The 16,258-nt window shown below is 44.6% G+C and overlaps 1 protein-coding gene across 2 annotated transcripts in view; it reads right to left on the bottom strand.

The window, feature by feature from the left end:
• Window positions 1–16,258, bottom strand: part of PREX1 (phosphatidylinositol-3,4,5-trisphosphate dependent Rac exchange factor 1) — a 718,002-nt gene that overhangs the window by 343,201 nt on the left and 358,543 nt on the right. The gene's annotated exons all lie outside the window — the stretch shown is intronic.

Raw genomic sequence — 16,258 nt, 5'->3', positions numbered from 1 at the left:
GGCAGCACTGTTATTGTGTGAAAGGAAGTGGTGGAGGTAAGTAACGACAGGGGAAGACCAGAAATAAGAGCAAATTCTGCCTCCCTGCTTCCCTGCAGATGTCCCATGATGAAACCCACAGACATGCTTTCAAGGAAGAGGAGAAGTTGAGCTGAACTGAGGCTGGCAAAGCATCCATGTACGGTCTTCTTGCTGTCCTGATCTGCTCTCCCAGAGTGCAACATGAGAACCCGAGGGCAAGTTAAGGGAAAATCCATTGAGACATCCTTTGGCGAACCATGGCACTGATCCACCACTAGGTTCCTCTGGTCCATGATGCCATCTAGCAACTATGGGAAAGATTATACTAGAAGATGGCTTAAGGCAGGTGACACTGATTCACCCTGGTAGATGACAGTCTCTCCTCTGACGTTGACTTGTCGCTTTTGCTTGATCACAAACAAGGATAATAGTATAAATTGAACAGAATTTATTGGAAGAATGGCCAGCGGGGACACTGGCTGCGATGGGCTATTAAGTGTTTACTTGCTCGCAAGGTGATAAGCCCTTGTTGCCTGCAGTGACTGTCCTAAGTGGTGTACGTCATTGAGAGGCGGCCACCCTACCATCTCTCAATCTTTGTTGTGCAACCTTTCTCCTTGTAGGGAGGTCGGCAGAGAACCAACAGAGTCAGTGTGTGCTAAATGTAAGCCATTTCTAATTGTCAATGTTACAAAAACAATTTCGAAATGATCTTAGAATTCCTTCTTTGCCACCACCCTAGTAGCTTCTCACAAAGTGTTGACTCTCTCAGGTGCCAACCCTTAGATCAGAAACATAACCTGAGCATGGTTTTCACTAAGGGAGATCTTCTAACCAGTTTTAAAAATGAGCTTGAACAGACCTAGGGGAGGATATGACAAAAGGTCTAAAAGACCCAAGTAATCGTTTGTTTCCAAATTGGAAAACTTGAAAAGAGCTCAATATTCCCTCAAGGACAGAATGAGAGAAACAAAAAATAATGTGGAGCTGCAAAGCTCTGCCAAGCTGAATTTTTAACGCCTAACTTCTACGTAAGTAGCCCTTCAGAGATGCAAGGATCTTAACAATTGTTCCAGCCAGAAGAACATCATGAACTTGAAACTTTTGTGGGGGTATTCTCTTCCATTTTTGGAGATAATCACTCTGAGGCGAAGTTAGACAAGGTTCACAGAGTGGGCCCAAACTCCAATCCCCTGATGACCAAAAAAACAGTAAACACTTTAGCAAAGTTCCACTCCTACTCAGTTCAGTTTTTTGTTCCAGTTTAAAAATACGTTTATTAAGATATTTGACCATAAAATTACAAATTACACACGCAATAATACATAGTACACTCATTAAGCATAAGAAACACAACACTAAAAAAAAAATATATTTACAAAACTGAAATTCTTGAGATATGCCACAATTCATTATCTAAACATTATAAGACTCTTTTGATAGATACTAAGAACCAAGCAACTTTAATCAGTCAAATCACAATTATACAGCACACCGCTGCTTCACTAGAGGAGTCCCGGCAATAACAACAAGAGTTACTGACCAAACGGTAAAAGTAAAAAGTGATCTTGGCCTCAAAAAAAAAGAAGGGCTTTTAAGCTCCTTTTGAAGATGGGCTCAAGGGGAGCCATAAGAAGCAGCCTGACAGGCAAAGCATTCCACAGTTTGGACATCAGAAATGCAAAAGATCTACCCCCTTTTCTGGCCTTCATGAACTTTGCCACCTGCAGAAGTTTGAGGTTGTTCGATCTTATCTATCTATATTGCTGGCAAGCCTTAACTCTTTCTTAATTAAGGGGGTGGATATACAGGAAATGTTCTAAAGTGCTTTAAATTTAATACGATTGCCTATTGGCAGCCACTGTAGATGTTTCAAATGCGTTGAGATGGCTTGCAGATGAGACATTCTCAAAATCAGTCTTGCTACAGTATTTTGTACAATCTGGAGTCTTGGGGTTAAAGAAGCAGGAAGGCCCAAGTAAAAACTATTTGCGTGGTCCTAGCTGGAAATTACCATCCTGTGAACAACTGTTTTTCGAGTGCTCTCCGGAACCAGATGTAGCAATGTCTTCAAAGATTTGACTTTTGCAAAACAAACAGCAGATACCATTTGGTTTTGCAATAAAAATTTAATGTTTGAATCAAATATTATGCCCTAGTTTCTGGCAGAAGAGGTGGGGGTGAGAGTAGGATTAAGTTCCTTTGGTCACCCCCTGCCTGGAGCAGGTGAGGACCTCGATTCAAAGAAGAGGGTTTCAGTTGTTTCCAAATGTAATTTAAGAAAGTTGTAGTGGGTTCACTCTGCAACTTCCTGCAGGCACTGTTTAAAAGTAGTAAGGCGCATTATTTGTATGCTCTTGAAAAAACAAAACAAGCTTAGTGTCATCGGATTATGGGACTACCTGCACACCCAAAGATTCAATGATCTTGGCCAGTGGTTCCAGATATAAGTTAAAGAGTACGGGGCTCAGTGCTGAGTCCTGAGGAACCCCATACTCAAGTGGTTTTGGGGTGGGCGTGGAAGACAGGAGATGAACCATCTGTGATCTGCTCGCCAAGGAAAGATAACCACATGAATGCCTTGTCCGGTTTGCCTGCCAATGTATCCAAAAATGTACAGTGCGAAACCATAACAAATGTGGCTGAGAAGTGAAGCAGAACTACCATGGCAGATTGCCCCTGATCCAAATTTTCTCTGATAAATTGTGTAACGTCCAGCAAAGTGGTTTGGGTACTGAACCCTGACTAGAACACAGATTGAGAATCAGGCAGCAGGTTATTGTAATCTAGGAAAAAAGTTAACTACCTATTGACCAATTTTTCCAAGATTTTATTGGCTGCCGGTGAAAGAGAAATTGGTCTAAAATTGTTTACTATTGCCAGGTTTGAATTAGCTTTCTTTGACAACCTTAACCCCAATATCCAAAGAATTTATGTTGGCTATAAAGCTGATCACCTTTCATGAGTGAAAGTGTTTTGAAAATCATACTTGAGCCTGTGAAAAACGAGTACACTGCTTTGTGTGTAGACACGTTGCCTCATTAAACGTCAATGCAAACTTACATGCTAGAATCCTGGATTTCAGACTAGAAACATTACTTCTGGGATACGTACATCTGGATTATTCTACCTTTGCCAAAGATGGACAGTCATGTGAAACTGTCAAGAAGGTGAGCTTTAGGTTTGAAAGGTTAAATAAAAGAAAATAATCAGCAACTTTAGTTTCCACACATCCTGAAAAAGTCTTTGATCACATGGACTGGTCCTTCCTGTGCAAGTCATGAAATACCCTAAAGTGAGGTAGAGGTTCAATAATATGGTAATGACCAATTATCATAATCCTAAAGGTCAGCATAGTTTCTCATGGACTCTCTTCAGAGCCCACACAAAGGAAGGACAGGAAGGACTGTCCCTTGTCTGCCATGCTGTTTCTCCCATGTACTGAACCTCTGAAATGTCAGGCACCAAACACAAATTATCTATTTATACCCCATCCAGGTCAAATGTGCAACCATTATCTCTATCTGCAGGCAACACCGTCCAGACTCCGGGAGATCCAGGTGTGTCCCTCCCAGCTTTGACTATCCATTCAACCCTCTCTCAGGCTACACAATAAAAATGAACAAGTCTGGATCCTGGCCTTGACTCTTCAGAGGACAGGGCATCAATATAAAAGGCTCTGTATCCCTTTCAATAGATATATAGACAGATTAAATATCTAGGCTTGAAATAACTTATAACACAGCTGTACTGATTTGGGATGACTATCCATCACTGATGTTGAGGGTCATGGAGACCAGCCTCATTCCTCTCACCACATATGAAATGAGTGGGAAAGGCAGAAAAGCACAAGTAAATATCCCTGACCAGTTCATCCATAACACATTGCCCATGGACCATCTTCAGTTAACACGGCCATGGTTTATGGCTGTGGGTAACTGGAGAAGGAGCTCGGGAAATATTAATGTTCTGTAGTGGTGAAAAGGTTCATAGCTGAGCTTCCACACCTCTGGAAGTAACATATTAGGACTTTCCATTTGTCGGCTTGTTGATGCATCATGCTTAGCAGGTCCACAAAGTCATTGTCGACCCCTGGAAGGTTATTCCTCAGGAGATGCATGTTGTGGCCGATAGCCCAGGACCAGATCCACCGCGTGAGGGTAGAAAGCATGGGAATGTGTGATTCCCCCTGCTTTTGTATGTAATACATCACTGTCATGTTGTGTTCAATAGGACTACCTTGCCATGGACGTGTGAATAGAAGGTTTTGAGGAAATGTTAAGATGCGCACCACAACCTATGAGCAATGAATCTGAGGTAATGGTCACCTGTGGAAAAGTGTCCAAACAATGCCTATCGAGCAACAGATTGCTGTGTTTCACCCTTGCAGAGTGCCGACCTTTATCAAACCAGTACTTCCAATTGATCATGTGCTTGTGACTATTAATTGGCGAGCCACTATTGAAGCAAGTGCATGTGTAATCTGCCATACGGTACAAATGCTATGCGTGATGCAATCATAGCCAGGAACATTACAGTTTATGCATTAATGGGTGAGTAAACTGAAAAAGAGGCAGCAGCCATCACCCCCTGCTGGTTGGGAGATGCTTTCCACGTGACAGAGTTTAACACTGATACTAGAAATGGTTGGATCTGTTGAAGATGTAGGGGGGCGTTTTAGTATGGTAAGAGGGGTGAGGATGTGCTAGGCATTGCTGCCAGCTGGTGCTCTTGATCAGCCATTCGTCAAGATAAGCAAGACTTGGATAAGCAATCTCCACAGATGAGTGGCACAACCTCCAGACATTTGGTCAAGACACTTACTGCCACTGTGACCCCAAATGGTAGTGCTGGTAACACTTGAAATTGCGGTCCTTGTACCACGAAGCAAAGGTACTGCGTTGAGGGGATGTCGGATGGATGGATTTGCAGCAATTGGCATTCTTGAGGTCTAACTCCTTCATGAAGTCTCCATGTCAAAGCAGAGGCATGACGTTCTGCAGCGAAGTCATATTAAAGTGCTCCAACAGGATGAATTGATTGAGCAACCTGAGGTCCAGAACAGTACTGTGAGAAACTAGGTTGATGGTTGAGTGAGGTGTTTACCCTGCTCAAGCAAAACCCCCAATCATTGCCAAGGTGAACCACAAAAGCCATTAAATTAACCTGTGGTTAACCCTTTGCTAGTTTTGCACAAAAGCAGTCCGGCTTGACTTGAAAGCAATGTGTAAAGTATGTAAGAAGCACACAAACAGTAATAAAGTGAAAACACCACACAAGAAAAATCCCACACCAATTGAAAAAAATAGACTAAATTTTAATATATGATTTGACATTAAAAATAACAAAAATCCAACTAGTGGAACCAGAGTTAAATTTTTTTTAAAGTTTAAGGTAAAAACTAGCATCTAAAAGATCAAAGCGCCAACCGTGGACATCTAGTCGAGCGACATTGGGTCAAATTTGAAAAATATAGCCTATCGTGATGAACTGCGAGTTGGATACAAAGAGTTAATTTTGCCCAGCTAGTGTTTACCTTTGTACAGGTGAATTTCAACTGGAAAAGAGTGTAGGTGGTGTTCAAGAAGGAGGCATCGTCATTGGGGAGCAGCTGGATGAAGTCGCAGTGAAGATTTCCATGTTCAGACTTAAGGCCAGATTTAGAACTCAGAGGACTGGTTACTCTGTCACAACGTGACAGATACCCCATTCGCCGAAAACTAAATCCCATAGAATATAATGAGGTTTAGATTTCATAGTGTGACAGAGTAATTTGTCTGCAGAGTTCGTAATCAGAACCTTAGTCTCTTTATTGGATGTAAAAAATCTCTAGTGTGACAGCTGGAGGCTGTAGACAATGAGGGCTCAACAAGTCCGGCTACGCCTTCTGCAGGGACTGCTGCTCTGGATTTGCTGCTGTGGAGAAGAAAATATCAGGACCTACCGCAAAGTCCCGCTGACCTGCGATGCACCTCAGCCGGATAGACAAGCACGTGGGTCCCAGTCTCCTCTCCGGTTCTTAGAGCAGTTTTTAGTAAAAAAAATCTACAAGTCCCAAATTTTGGACTTTAGCTATCTCAGCACCTTTAACAATACTTCCAAGGGTCCAGGACTGAAGGGGAACTACTTATTGGGTCAGGACTCACTCATGGTGCCCCATTAGCAGGTTCAATTTGTTTGAAGCTTTTGCTGTCCTGAAGCCCTAATCAGGAGGCTAGCCATCTAGCCCCCGGTGTCACCCTGGTAGCCCTGCGTTCAAGAAGAGAAACAGGGCTCACAGAGCAGCACAGGCCTCTCAAGGATCAAGTTAGTCATCAGGCAGCAGAGCAGTCCTTCTAGGTGGTGCAAAGCAGTCTTTTGAAGTACATAGAAGCCCGTCCTCAGAGTCCTTCAGCAGGTCCAGTAAGTGAACTGAAGAGTGGGTCTAAGGGTCTTATTTTTTATATCTGGTGCTTTCTTTGAAGCGGGAGAAGTTTGTAGAAGTGCTTGAAGTTTCCTGCCTCCTCTGCTCTGAGTCCAAGTTGGCTGCCTGAACAATGCAGTGGTGACAAGTCCTTTGTGTGATGGCAGGGCACAGCCTATTGATTTGCAAATGTGGCGTTGTGCCCAGATCACACACACCCCATTCTGCCAGTGATGGTCCCATCCAAACACAACTAATCCCTCTACTGAATGGCTATCTTGGAGGAATAAAAGTCCAAATGCCAACTACACCCAGTCATATGGCCCAAGGACAGGCTGCAGACACCAAACAGGCCAGCAAAATGTCAATATTCTAAAAGTGTTATTTTCAAAATTGTAACTTAACCCCTTTAGTGCGGGCGTCGGCCACTTGCCGACGCCCGTACTACCTCCCTGGTGCGGGTCACGACCAGTGGCCGACACCGGGGAGGGGGTCTGAAAATCCTCAGGGATTTTTTTTTTTTTTTTAGCCGTGGGAGACACGGAAGAGCTTCCTTGTCTCTCCTCGCCCCCCACCTGCCCCTTTGTGACATCAGCGCGCCGCAAAGCGTGCTGACGTCACAGTGTTGTTTTCCCAAAAACAGCCCCAAACGGCTTTCCCCACGTTAGGGAAGGCCTCGTATGAAAGGGGAGACTTTCCCTTTTCATACGAGGCCTTCCTGAACGCGTTTCCTGGCCCCCGAACTCAGCACAGCTGCGATCGAGGGCCAGGAAACGCCACTAGACGTCAGGGATTTTACTTGGGGGGGGGGGGGTTGGCCCCCTAGGAAAACAGGCCGCACATCTTTAAAATTCAATGTAGGGGCGCCCTAGTGGCAATTTTTTTATTTATTTTTAAATAAGGAAATTGACAGGGGTCGCCCATAGGCAGGGCGACCCCCTGTGGGGCCATATTTTTAGATTCCAATGTTGGGGCCCCCTGGGGGGTCGCAATCGCGCCACCCCCAGGGGCTAATTAAAAAAAAAAAACGAAATTGACAGGGGGTCGCCTGTAGGCAGGGCAACCCCCTGTGGGGGCAATTTTTTTTTTAGTAGTTGTAGGGTTCTGGCCCCCAAGAAAACCCTACAACTACCAAAAAAAAACCACAGATCTATATATATATCAATCCATGTGGATAGATATGTCTATCTACATGGATATATATCACTTTTGTCAGTGCATGTGTGGTTTCCCTGGGGGCTGCAATCGGCCCCCAGGAAAACCAGACCCACATATAAAAGTGATATATATCTTATATATATATATATATATATATATATATATATATATATATGATATATATTTATTTGCCACCAGTTGTCTTGCAGTTGCAGCTTGCGTCTTCAATGCAGTGCACATACTTCAACTGATGCATTTCAACTGTAGCTTTAAGGCAGCAATAAAGAAGTCAAGTAAGTCTTGTGATTATGTTTCTGCTACAAAAGGATCAGACTTTTATCTAGTGGCAGTTTTAGTGCCATAAAGAAGCGCAGAAGTTTTATACGACTACTGCAAAGAGCAAATCTGTATTTTATGTAAATAGCTGAGTACATTAGTAAAGTCAGCCAAAACCTGCACTATAATAGAAATGAAATGTATGTGCGGGGTGGGAGGTGGCTATGGAGAGATGAAGAGCATGTTTGCTGGGTGGTAATGAGGGAATCCGGGGAGGAGGACATGGGAGTGGGAGCACCAATAATGATTGTTGGACTGGGCGCAGGAGGTGCTAAAGACTGTGACGAATGGTATGTGACAAGGTGTTTGAGTGTCTTGAAAGAACGTGCTGATTGAGGGAAGAAGCACAGGTAAGGCGGCCTCTACTGTTGCATGTATCACACACACCAGCAATTTTGTGACTGTCTATGTAGGCTAGTGTTTTAGAGCAACAGTTTAGCCAATAGCAGAGATGGCATCTTGATGGATGACTGCTGCTGACGTCACTCTGGTTATACAGGACAGCTCTGACATAGGATCAGAGACTGAGACAGCAGATACTGAGACAGCATCTGAGGGATAGGACAATGGCACAGACTCTGGGAGTGATTTTCAGTTGGAGGAGTCCCATTGGATAACTCCTTCCAGTAAATTGTGAGGGAGGTGATGAGGGCAGTCCTGTTGTCCCTTCACAAGCACAGTCTGTGCAACAGGGAAATAGTGGGTTAGCCCAACCCAGAGAGCAGGTGAATGCGGGGGCAAGCACAGAGAGGGTGCTCTCTTGGGAGCTCCCCAATTTAGTTCAGCCCCGAATTCCACTGCCCAAATTGTATTGTGGAGACATCAAAATTATTTATCACAAAACAAACTGGTTTTGTAAGGCAGGCACCTGTGTTTTTGGTCCTGGGTTCAGCGGCTATATAGGGAAACATACTAAACCCAAACATTTCTGGAAACTAGACATCCGGGGGAGTCCACAGAGGTGTGACTTGTGTGGATTCCCCAAAGTTTTCTTACCCAGAATACCCTGCAAAGCTGAAATGTTGAATAAAAACTCTATTTTTCTTGCATTTCTGTCACACATACGACAGGAATATGCTGCGATCCACAAAATTCCTACCACCCAGTTATTCCTCACCTGTCCTGATAAAAACACTACCCCACTTGAGTGCCTATACCTAGTGCCTGCGTAAGGGATGGATCACCCCAGGGTCAACAGTTGCCTCATGTAAGTACCAACATTGACCGTTGTGTGATCTATACCTGTCGCAGGCACTAGGCCTACCCACACAAGTGAGGTACCATTTTTATCGGGAGACTTGGGGCAGCACTGGGTTGAAGGAAATTTGTGGCTCCTCTCAGATTCCAGAACTTTCTGTCACCGAAATGTGAGGAAAAAGTGTTTTTTTGGCCACATTTTGAGGTTTGCAAAGGATTCTGGGTAACAGAACCTGATCAGAGCCCCACAAGTCAGCCCATCATGGATTCCCCTAGGTGTCTAGTTTTCAAAAATTAGCAGGTTTGTTAGGTTTCCCTAGGTGCCGGCTGAGCTAGAGGCCAAAATACACAGCTAGGCACTTTGCAAAAAAACAGCTCTGTTTTCTTTGTGAAAATGTGATATGTCCACGTTGTGTTTTAGGGGATTTCCTGCAGCGGGCACTAGGCCTAAGCACACATAAGTGAAGTATCATTTTTATCAGGAGGCTTGGGGGAACGCTGGGTGGAAGGAAATTTGTGGCTCCTCTCAGATTCCAGAACTTTTTGTCACCGAAATGTGAGGAAAAAGGGTTTTTTTTTGGCCACATTTTGAGGTTTGCAAAGGATTCTGGGTAACAGAACCTGATCAGAGACCCACAAGTCAGCCCATCCTGGATTCCCCTAGGTGTTTAGTTTTCAAAAATGTGCAGGTTTGGTAGGTTTCCCTAGGTGCCGGCTGAGCTAGAGGCCAAAATCCACAGCTAGTCACTTTGCAAAAAACACATCAGATTTCAATGTAAAATGTGTCCATATTGCCTTTCCTGTCGTGAGCATTAGGCCTATCCACGCAAGTGAGGTACCATTTTTATCAGGAGACTTGGGTGAACACAGAATAGCACAACAAGTGTTATTGCCCCTTGTCTTTCTCTACACTTTTTCCTTCCAAATGTAAGACAGTGTGTAAAAAAGACGTCTATTTGAGAAATGGCCTGTAAATCACATGCTAGTATGGGCACCCCGGAATTCAGAGATGGGCAAATAACCACTGCTGCTCAATACCTTATCTTATGCCCATTTTGGAAATACAAAGGTTTTCTTGATACCTATTTTTCACTCTTTATGAATTGCTGTATACCTGGTATAGAATGAAAACCCATTGCAAGTTGCAGCTCATTTATTGGCTCTGGGTACCTAGGGATCTTGATGAACCTACAAGCCCTATATATCCCTGCAACCAGAAGAGTCCAGCACACGTAACGGTATATTGCTTTAAAAAAATCTGGCATTGCAGGAAAAAGTTACTGAGTAAAACGCTGAGAAAAATGGCTGTTTATTTCAGCTCAATTTCTTTTTTTTTTTTCAGCTGTTATTATCTGTAGGAAAACCTTATAGGATCTACACAAATGGCCCCTTGCTGAATTCAGAATTGTGTCTACTTTTCAGAAACACTTAGCTTTCCGGGATCCAGTGTTGGTTTCACACCCATTCCTGTCACTAACTGGAAGGAGGATGAAAGCATCAAAAATAGTAAAAATGAAGTATGTCCCGGTAAAATGCCAAAATTGTGTTGAAAAATGTGGTTTTCTGATTCAAGTTTGCCTGTTCCTGAAAGCTGGGAAGATGGTGATTTTAGCACCGCAAATTTTGGCTAATTTCTTGGTCTCCACCAGGGGAACCCAGAAACTCTGGGTACCTTTAGAATCCCTAGGATGTTGGAAAAAAAGGACGCAAACTTGGCGTGGATAGCTTATGTGCACAAAAAGTTATGAAGGCCTAAGCACGAACTACCCCAAATAGCCAAAAAAGGGCTCAGCACTGGGGGGGTGGGGGAAAGGCCCAGCAGCTAAGAGGTTAAAATCCAACATTAAGGATGATTTTAAATTACAATTTCTCAAACATGAAATCTTCACCTGTTCCTTATCAAAAGTTATCACTTATTAAATGTAACAAGGAAATCCAGTGTTATCCTATGGGAGAGGTAGGCCTCATAGTAGTGCAAATCGAATTTAGGCATTTTTCACTACCAGGACATGTAAAACATTAAAGTATATGCCCAACCTTTAAATTGAAAAATACCCTGCCCTACTGGCTATCTAGGGCCAACCTTAGGGGTCGCTTGTATGAAGTAAAAGGCGTATATAAGGCCTTGCAAGGGTATTATTTTGCCAGGTCAAAACTACATTAAGGCTGCAATGGCAGAAATTAAAATGTTTTAAGGAGCTACTTACGTGGTTGGGCAATGTGCTGCAGGACCACTAGTAGTATTTAATTTACATGCCCTGGGTATACTGTATACCACTTTACTAGGGACTTATAAATACACTAAATATACAAATTAGGTGCTAGCTAATTTTTCCATTTTTTAGGGAGTGAGCATAAGCACCTTAGTATGAGTTAGCAGTGGTAAATTGCACAGTCACAAAGCTAACAAAAACGAAGAGGGAAAAATAGAGGGTGAAGGCAAACAGTTTGAAGGGAAACCACCTTAAGGCTGACAGGTCTACCAAGAACATTAACTAAATGTCCTTTCCCAATTGGTGTGGGTATACTGGCAGAACAGCACCCTTTAGAAAGAGTGCATAGACTTCTGTTTGTCTTGTAAAACAGTGAGGTGATGATGACTGAGGGCATCTTGCCGTGATGGTCTTGGGCGGGGTGGTGAACATTTTAGGCAGTCCCCCTGTTGGATTAATGCTAGATCCATTGATCGGAACTGATGTACACCCAATGAGAGTGGAAATCCCTTAGATGTCCTCTGAAAAGTGTTGTGATATCAGGCAGAGTGTTGGAAGGTCAGGATTTCTTCCACACAGGTGTTTGAGGATAAGGCCTCAGAACTGGATACGCGTTGCACTACCAATTTGCCAGAGGATCCTGCATCCTGTTCCCTGAAAATGTCTGCAGCTTGCAGCAATGCCCTACAATGATTTTTAGGTAAGCCCAGCACCTTTGGCTACAGTACCTCAAAATCTTCTTACACTGAAAGGCAAAATAGAAACCATGTGACTCCTCGGAGAGAGAGACAGAGCTGGAGAGAGATGGTGATAGGGATATTTGGCATTACAATGTTGGCAGAATCAGGAGGGTGTGCTCTACATCTGCTATCAGTCTCCAAAGTCCTTCATAACTGAAAATAAGGGAGACCAGGTGGCAAGTATCAAGGCATTTAATAAGTTGTATGCATTTGAAGGTCACATAGATGTAAAAATCCACAGGCACACATGCTATGAACCATATATTTCCTGAAACTAACATAGGGCACTGAAGGGACAATGGGCACAAAGGTGGGCCGTAGGTGCCTGGTGGAAATGTACAGTGGTAATTCCTTTCTGGAAGAGAGTGCTAGGCTCGAGCAAGAATATAAAAGGTCACTATTTTCCAGAAGACCCAAATTAATTATGCTAGGTCTTTGACCATGATGTTATTTGACTAATACATGCGCAGAGTGACCATTAATCCAACAATATATCGGTGCTACTTAGATCATGGCTGCAGAAGCTTTATGCAGTGGGTCTCCAGATTATGGAATATTCTGGTGATGTGGTGCCTCAAACCTAATGTACAAGAAGAACATCTGAGATTTCATTCAATCTTGAAAACTCTACTAGAGTATATGCCAAAAGGCCACTTATCCCTGGCTCAGCACCACATCTGCACGCTTTAGATTTATTTTTGTGCTCCACTAATGTAAGGAAATGCCTCCTTGGCATGGTTACCCCCCGACTTTTTGCCTTTGCTGATGCTATGTTTTGAATTGAAAGTGTGCTGAGGACCTGCTAACCAGGCCCCAGCACCAGTGTTCTTTCCCTAACCTGTACTTTTGTATCCACAATTGGCACACCCTGGCATCCAGATAAGTCCCTTGTAAATGGTACCCCTGGTACCAAGGGCCCTGATGCCAAGGAAGGTCTCTAAGGGCTGCAGCATGTCTTATGCCACCCTGGAGACCCCTCACTCAGCACAGACACACTGCTTGCCAGCTTGTGTGTGCTGGTGAGAACAAAACGAGTAAGTCGACATGGCACTCCCCTCAGGGTGCCATGCCAGCCTCTCACTGCCTATGCAGGTATAGATAAGTCACCCCTCTAGCAGGCCTTACAGCCCTAAGGCAGGGTGCACTATACCATAGGTGAGGGCACCCGTGCATGAGCACTGTGCCCCTACAGTGTCTAAACAAAACCTTAGACATTGTAAGTGCAGGGTAGCCACAAGAGTATATGGTCTGGGAGTCTGTTTTACACGAACTCCACAGCACCATAATGGCTACACTGAAAACTGGGAAGTTTGGTATCAAACTTCTCAGCACAATAAATGCACACTGATGCCAGTGTACATTTTATTGTAAAATACACCCCAGAGGGCACCTTAGAGGTGCCCCCTGAAACCTTAACCGACTATCTGTGTAGGCTGACTGGTTCCAGCAGCCTGCCCCAACCGAGACATGTTGCTGGCCCCATGGGGAGAGTGCCTTTGTCACTCTGAGGCCAGTAACAAAGCCTGCACTGGGTGGAGATGCTAACACCTCCCCCAGGCAGGAGCTGTCACACCTGGCGGTGAGCCTCAAAGGCTCACCCCTTTGTGCCAGCACCGCAGGACACTCCAGTTAGTGGAGTTGCCCGCCCCCTCCGGCCACGGCCCCCACTTTTGGCTGCAAGGCCGGAGAAAATAATGAGAATAACAAGGAGGAGTCACTGGCCAGTCAGGACAGCCCCTAAGGTGTCCTGAGCTGAAGTGACTCTAACTTTTAGAAATCCTCCATCTTGCTGATGGAGGATTCCCCAATAGGATTAGGGATGTGACCCCCTCCCCTTGGGAGGAGGCACAAAGAGGGTGTACCCACCCTCAAGGCTAGTAGCCATTGGCTACTAACCCCCCAGACCTAAACACGCCCTTAAATTTAGTATTTAAGGGCTCCCCTGAACCTAAGAATTGAGATTCCTGAAACTACAAGAAGAAGAGGACTGCTGAGCTGAAAAACCCCTGCAGAGGAAGAACAGAAGACACCAACTGCTTTGGCCCCAGACTTACCGGCCTGTCTCCTGCCTTCCAAAGAAACCTGCTCCAGCGACACTTTCCAAGGGACCAGCGACCTCTGAATCCTCTGAGAACTGCCCTGCTTCAAGAAAGACACGAAACTCCCGAGGACAGCGGCACTGCTCCAAAAGAACTGCAACTTTGTTTCAAGGAGCAGATTTAAAGACCCCTGCAACTCCCCGCAAGAAGCGTGAGACTTGCAACACTGCACCCGGCGACCCCGACTCGACTGGTGGAGAACCAACACCTCAGGGAGGACCCTCCGGCGACTCCGAGACCGTGAGTAACCAAAGTTGTCCCCCCTGAGCCCCCACAGCGACGCCTGCAGAGGGAATCCCGAGGCTCCCCCTGACCGCGACTGCCTGAACTCCATTTCCTGACGGCTGGAAAAGACCCTGCACCCGCAGCCCCCAGCACCTAAAGGAACGGAACTCCTGTGCAGGAGTGACCCCCAGGAGGCCTCTCCCTTGTCCAGGTGGTGGCTACCCCGAGGAGCCCCCCCCCCCTTGCCTGCCTGCAACGCTGAAGAGATCCCTTGATCTCTCATTTAAAACCATTGAAAACCCGACGCGTGTTTGCACACTGCACCCGGCCGCCCCCGCGCTGCTGAGGGTGTACTTTTTGTGCTGACTTGTGTCCCCCCCGGTGCCCTACAAAACCCCCCTGGTCTGCCCTCCGAAGACGCAGGTACTTACCTGCTGGCAGACTGGAACCGGGGAACCCCCTTCTCTCCATTGAAGCCTATGTGTTTTGGGCACCTCTTTGACCTCTGCACCTGACCGGCCCTGAGCTGCTGGTGTGGTAACTTTGGGGTTGCTCTGAACCCCCAACGGTGGGCTACCTTGGACCAAAAACTGAAACCTGTAAGTAACTTACTTACCTGTGAAACCTAACAATACTTTACCTCCCCCAGGAACTGTGAAAATTGCACTGTGTCCACTTTTAAAACAGCTTATTGTGTTTTATGTAAAAAGTATATATGCTACTGTAATTATTCAAATTACCTAAAGTACTTACCTGCAATACCTTTCAAATGAGATATTACATGTAGAATTTGAACCTGTGGTTCTTAAAATAAACTAAGAAAATATATTTTTCTATAACAAAACCTATTGGCTGGATTTGTCTCTGAGTGTGTGTTCCTCATTTATTGCCTGTGTGTATGTACAACAAATGCTTAACACTACTCCTTTGATAAGCCTACTGCTCGACCACACTACCACAAAATAGAGCATTAGTATCTCTTTTGCCACTATCTTACCTCTAAGGGGAACCCTTGGACTCTGTGCATACTATTCCTTACTTTGAAATAGTGCATACAGAGCCAACTTCCTACATCTAAGGTCTGATTTACTGATGAATAAACTACATATAGATCAGAATAGGTTTGTTTTGTATCACTGTCCATGCTTACACCACAGGCGGCATGTTTTGTTTTTCTTCAATTTTATTTTTTGGGCACATGCTTCCAATAAATAATTTAAAAAAACATTTACCATTCACTCCAGCTTTTTAGATCCAGCCCTACTGGCTTTTCCAATGTTTGGTGGTGAATGGGCCTGGTTTCATCAGCAGACTTTAACAAGAGAAGAGATAGGATAGGCCAAAAGGAGGAGTAGAACGATAGGAAAATAGTGCCAAAAGGGAGAAAGCAGTGATGAAAATCCCACAAAAGTTTCAGATAGAGGTAGGAGATGTAGAATGGTAGACGAAAGAGGCACAAGGTGAAATGGAGACCAGGCAGCCTTTTGTATTCAACAATCTCCCCACATTTGACAGTGTTGGCACACTGCTCCTAAGGAAAACCTTGACCCCTTAATTTGATGTTTTGTGGCCTAAATTCGTTTTTCAATAAACAGCACGGTCTTGTGATAAATGTATGATTTAGCATGAGCTGCTATAAGGTGTTTCTGCCTCATTAAGAGTGGTGTCCGCTTCTCTTGTATAAAGTCAGGCACCGGCGAAGAAAGGAGCTTTGTAAAAGGCCAAACTCTCCTCTTACGAAAAATAAAGGAGGTACAAACTTCAGAAAATAAGAATTCGACAAAGTTGCATGTTAGTACAGGGTCGGACTGACCTATAGGGCAATCAGGCACTCAGATCATTGTGTGGGCCGGTTGTTTGTCTGTC

This window comes from Pleurodeles waltl, chromosome 7 (assembly GCF_031143425.1).
Source record: "Pleurodeles waltl isolate 20211129_DDA chromosome 7, aPleWal1.hap1.20221129, whole genome shotgun sequence".
NCBI classification, from domain to species: Eukaryota; Metazoa; Chordata; class Amphibia; order Caudata; family Salamandridae; genus Pleurodeles; species Pleurodeles waltl.
The sequence above is the reverse complement of the archived record's forward strand: the minus strand, read 5'-3'. Positions and strand labels throughout refer to the sequence as shown.